The following is a 6,157-nucleotide window of genomic DNA, read 5'->3' as shown; positions in this document are numbered from 1 at the left end:
CTTCGCCGGCGCCTCCGTTCGCCGCATGCCTCGCCGGCCCGGTCGCGGCGTGCCGCCGCCCGGTCGCCGTGCCTCGCCGCCTGGAGCTCGCCTCGCCGCCCCTCTGTCCGGTCGCTGCTCCACCACTGCCAAGGGTAGCCGCCGCCTCGTTTTCCCGTGCGCCGCCGCCCGCGAGAAGCTCTGCCTCGCCCGCTCCTTCGGATCCCTGCCGCGACACGAGCTCGCCGGAGATGGCCGCCCTCGCCGGAGTTCGGTCTGGCCGGATCCGTCCGAAGCTGGACCAGATCCACCACTTCACCCACCCAAACACCCTCGCCCAGATCCGGATCCCTCCATCCCGCATGTCTCCATCCCAGGTTGACTTTTCCCGGAGAGGTCCAAATTTCTTCAAAGTCCCTAGATCTGCTATGTTTTTATGCTATCTTCATCGCATGGTATCTCTACATCCGTAGCTCTGCTTTGCACATGTAGCATATCAAAATGTTCGTCTCGACGAGTACATCATTTCATCTCATTGCATGATTTTCATTTGAGCCCATCTTGATGCCCGAAATGCTGTTGGAAGAGGGCTATGTGATGAATTTGTCAGATCTGTTTCAGCAAATGGCCTTTTGTCATTTTGGCCATGATTAATGTGTGCATGCTATGAGCCTGAGCTTTACATGTGTTCTGTTATATGTCATGCCATCTTTACAGCGGAGCTTGCCATGTATTTTTGTGATATTTGTGGTGACTAGCACAAGCTTGCAAAGTAGCGTAATCGGTAGTGCTGATTTCAGGGACTTACAATTTCACTAAATACTTGTCCTGTTTTTGTCGTTATGCCATATATGTTGTTTCCTAGTGATCCGTGCCTCTTTTGAGGATGATCAGTAAGGATGTTTTGTTAACATTGTGGTTCTCTTCCCATCCATGTCTTTGTTTGCATTTATGGAGCACCCTAGCTTGAGTCAATCAAGCTCTACTTTTGCTATAAAGTGAATCCTGGCAGATTGTTGACATGTTTAGCGATTTTGCCGAGGATGTTGCTATTGATCCGTGCATGCTTTGTTGTTTTTCTTGCCATTTCTAGCTTATATGCCATGTCTTCTTGATGGGTGTATGCTTAGTTTGTCATGAAATGCTTTGTGTTGAGTGCATCGAGCTCGTAAACATGCCTACTCGTTAACTGATTTGCATGCTCCAGTTTTTCACAAAGTCTGAATCTGTTTATGTTTTTGCCATGTTCACATGCTTACAATTGTATTTTCTTATCCCTTTTGGCTCAAGGTCACTAAGGGACTTTTGTTAATTTCCTTGAATAGCTTCATGCCATGCCTTGCTTTTCCATGTTAAGTTATTGTAGCTTGTAGTTTTCATGCTCTAAAGTGTGCTTCCTGATGATAAATTCCAGACTTGTGTTAATTTCACAAAGTCTGAAACCTGTTATCATTTGCACTTTTGCCATGCTTGTTTGAACCTGTTAATGGATGAATTAGCCGTAGCTCAGTGTTCATCTTTTGTCAAGCATCTTGAGTGGATCCCTGCCATGTATTTTCTTGCTATGTTTCGGTGCTGTAGCATAATTACCTTGGTGCATTTAGTTGGCTACTTGCTGTTTATCGCAGACCGGTGCCATATTCTTTTTTCTTGCCATTTCCAAACCGTGCATCCGATTCCGGCAATCTTTATATCGATTTCGAACGAAATCACCTCACCTTTCCAGTGGCACTCTGGATTTCCATGTTGAGGCCAGGTTCAATAATTCCTTTGCAAATCATGCATATGCATCGCATCCCGCATCCCGCATATCATACCATGTTCATGTGTTGGTTGTTTACTATGTTGTGTGCTTCTTTCCGGTGTTTGCTTCTTCGGGTTGGTTCTGATAAAGTCGCGTTTGTGAGAATCCGTTCGACTACGTCCATTTGTCTTCTACATGGACTTGTGCTGTTTCCTTGCGGGATTTCAGGCAAGATGACCATACCCTCGAAATCACTTCTATCTTTGCTTGCTTAGTTGCTCAATCTTTTGCTATGCCTGTGCTGCGATACCTACCACTTGCTTATCATGCCTCCCATATTGTTAAGCCAAGCCTCTAACCCACCTTATCCTAGCAAACCGTTGATTGGCTATGTTACCGCTTTGCTCAGCCCCTCTTATAGTGTTGCTAGTTGCAGGTGAAGATTGGAGATCGTTCCTTGTTGGAACATTGTTTATTGTTGGGATATCACCATATTATCTTGTTATCTTAATGCACCTATATACTTGGTAAAGGGTGGAAGGCTCGGCCTTTTGCCTAGTGTTTTGTTCCGCTCTTGCCGCCCTAGTTTCCGTCATATCGGTGTTATGTTCCCGGATTTTGCGTTCCTTACGCGGTTGGGTGATAATGGGAACCCCTTGACAGTTCGCTTTGAATAAAACTCCTCCAGCAATGCCCAACATTGGTTTTACCATTCGCCACCTAGCCTTATCTTTTCCCTTGGGAGTCGCGCTCCTGAGGGTCATCATTACTTTACCCCCCCCTCCGGGCCAGTGCTCCTCTGAGTATTGGTCCAAACTAGAGCCCTGTGCAGCGGCCCCTCGGGGAAACTCGAGGTTTGGTTTTAGTTGTATGGAGATCTCATCTGAGTGTGCCCTGAGAACGAGATATGTGCAGCTCCTATCAGGATTTGTCGGCACATTCAAGTGGTGTTGCTGGACTTGTTTTACCATTGTCGAAATGTCTTGTAACCTGGATGCCGAGTCTGATCGGAATTTCTTGGGAGAAGGAATATCCTTCATTGTCGTGAGAGCTTGTGATGGGCTAAGTTGGGACTCCCCTGCAGGGATTTGAACTTTCGAAAGCCGTGTCCGCGGTTATGGGCAGATGGGAATTTGTTAATGTCCGGTTGTAGATAACTTGATACTTAACTTAATTAAAATGAATCAACCGCGTGTGTAACCGTGATGGTCTATTCTCGGCGGAGTCCGGGAAGTGAACACGGTGTTGGAGTAATGCTTGACGTAGGTTGTTCTAGGATCACTTCTTGATCATAGTTGTTTGACTGTGGTTTTCCTTTCTCTTCTCGCTCTCATTTGCGTACGTTAGCCACCATATATCCTAGTCGCTTGCTGCAGCTCCACCTCATACCTTTTACCTTACCTATAAGCTTAAATAGTCTTGATCACGAGGGTGCGAGATTGCCGAGTCCCCGTGACTCACAGATACTTCCAAAACCAGTTTGCAGGTGTCGATGAAACCGTACAGGTGACGCAAGCAAGCTCAAGGAGGAGCTTGATGAAGATCTTGTCCTTTGTGTCATTTCGTTCTAGTTGATCAGTAGTGGAGCCCAGTTGGGGTCGATCGGGGATCTGTGTAGCTTTTGGGGTAGTCTTCTTTTATTTTGGTTCTATAGTCGGACCTTGATTGTATCTGGTTGATGTAATGCTTTATTCATGTAATTGTGTGAAGTGGCAATTGTAAGCCAACTATGTAACTCTTTCCCTTATGTATAACATGGGTTGTGTGAAGATTACCTCACTTGCGACATTGCTTTTAATGCGGTTATGCCTCTAAGTCGTGCTTCGACACGTGGGAGATATAGCCGCATCGAGGGCGTTACACTTGTCTTGTCATCGGGGTGGTGCATGATTTAATACTTTGTGTGATGAATATGGAGCATAGCCATACTATATAATTTTGTAGGGATAACTTTCTTTGGCCATGTTATTTAGAGAAGACACGATTGCTTTATTAGTATGCTTGAAGTATTATTGTTTTTACGTCAATATTAAACTTTTGTTTTGAATCTTATGGATCTGAATATTCATGCCACAATAAATAAAATTACATGGATAAATATGTTAGGTAGCATTCCACATCAAAAGTTCTGTTTTTATCACGTACCTACTCGAGGACAAGCATGAATCAAACTAGGGGATGCTTGATATGTCTCCAATGTATCTATAATTTTTTATTGTTCCATGCTATTATATTATCTGTTTTGGATGTTTTATATGCATTAATATGCTATTTTATATTATTTTTGGGACTAACATATTAACATAGAGCCCAGTGTCAGCTTCTGTTTTTTCCTTGTTTTGAGTTTTACAGAAAAGGAATATCAAACGGAGTCCAAACGGAATAAAACTTTACGAGTATTTTTCTTGTACCAGAAGACAAACGTAGGACTTGGAGTGGAAGTTAGAAGAGTCCTGAGGGCTCCACAAGCCCTCAGGGCGTGCCATAGGGGGGCGCCCCATAGATTGTGGGCCCCACGGGAGTGCCTCCAACCCTAATCTTTGGCCGATATATTTAGAAATATTCCCAAACGAACAGAAGCGTCCACCAAAATACTTTTCTTCCACCATAACATTCTGTACTCATGAGATCCCATCTAGGGAACTTTTCCGACACCTTCTGGAGGGGGATTCGATCACAGAGGGCTTCTACATCAACTCTATTGCCCTTCCGATGAAGCGTGGGTAGTTTAGCACACACACCTACGGGTCCATAGCTAGTAGCTAGATGTCTTCTCTCTCTTTGATCCTCAATGCCATGTTCTCCTCGATGTTCTTGGAGATCTATCTGATGTAATCTTCTTTTGCGGTGTGTTTGTTGAGATCCGATGAATTACAGATTTATGATCAATTTATCTATGAATATTATTTGAATCTTCTCTGAATTCTTATATGCATGATTTGGTATCTTTGTTTTTCTCTTCAAATAATCGGTTTGATTTGGCCAACTAGATTGGTTTTTCTTGCAACGGGAGAAGTGCTTAGTTTTTGGTTCTATCTTGCGGTGTCCTCACCCAGTGACAAAGTAGGGGTTGCGAGGCACATATTTGTATTGTTGCCATCAAGGGTAAAAAGATGGGGTTTTCATCAGATTGCTTGAGTTTACCCTTCTACACCATGTCATCTTACTTAAGGCCTTACTCCGTTCCTATGAACTTAACACTCTAGATGCATGCTGGATAGCGGTCGATGTGTGGAGTAATAGTAGTAGATGTAGAATCATTTCGGTCTACTTGACACGGGCGTGATGCCTATATGCATAATCATTGCCTTGGATATCGTCATAACTTTGCGCTTTTCTATCAATTTCTCGACAATAATTTGTTCACCCACCGTATTATTTTCCTTCAAGAGAGAAGCCTCTAGTAAAAACTATGCCCCCCCGGTCTATTTTCCATCATATATTTTCAGATCTATAAACCAAAAAACCCAAAAATGTCTCGTTGCAATTTATTTACTTTTATTTTGTTTTACATTTTAGTAATTTGTTATATCTATCTCTATCAGATCTCGCCTTTCCAAGTGACCGTGAAGGTATTGACAACCCCTTTGTCATGTTGGGTGCAAGTGTTTGATTGTTTGTGCAGGTGCATAGATTTGAGACTTGATTGTAGCTCCTACTAGATTGCTACCTTGGTTCTTAACTGAGAGAAATACTTATCTCTACTTTGCTGCATCACCCTTTCCTCTTCAAGGGAGAAACCAATGCAAGCTCAAGAAGTAGCACCCTCGTAGACCATAAGGAAATGCAATGATTGGTAGGGTGCTGTTGGGGAACGCAGTAATTTCAAAAATTTCCTACGCACACGCAAGATCCATCTAGGTGATGCATAGCAACAAGAGGGGGGAGTGTTGTCCATGTACCCTCGTAGACCGTAAGCGGAAGTGTTATGACAACGCGGTTGATGTAGTCGTACGTCTTCAAGATCCGACCGATCCTAACACCGAAGGTACGACACCTCTGTGATCTTCACACGTTCAGCTCGGTGACGTCCCACGAACTCTAGATCCAGCTGAGGTTCAGGGAGAGTTTCGTCAGCACGACGACGTGATGCCGGTGTTGATGAAGTTACCGATGCAGGGCTTGCCTAAGCGCTACAATGATATGACCGATGTGGAAATTTGTGGAAGGGGGTATCGCACACGGCTAAACAATCAACTTGTGTGTTCTAGGGTGCCCCCTCCCCACGTATATAAAGGAGGGAGGGGGAGGCCGACCGACCCTCCTTGGCGTGCCCCAAAGAGGGGAATCCTACTAGGACTCCAAGTCCTAGTAGGTTTCCACCAAAAGAGAGAAAAGTGGGAAGGAAGGAGAGGGGGAGGGGAAAGGAAAAAGGGCGGCGCCGCCCCCCTTCCTAGTCCAATTCGGACTCAAGGGGGAGGGGGCGCATGGCCT

The sequence above is a fragment of the Triticum aestivum genome, chromosome 4A, assembly GCF_018294505.1.
Source record: "Triticum aestivum cultivar Chinese Spring chromosome 4A, IWGSC CS RefSeq v2.1, whole genome shotgun sequence".
NCBI lineage: Eukaryota > Viridiplantae > Streptophyta > Magnoliopsida > Poales > Poaceae > Triticum > Triticum aestivum.
The sequence above is the reverse complement of the archived record's forward strand: the minus strand, read 5'-3'. Positions refer to the sequence as shown.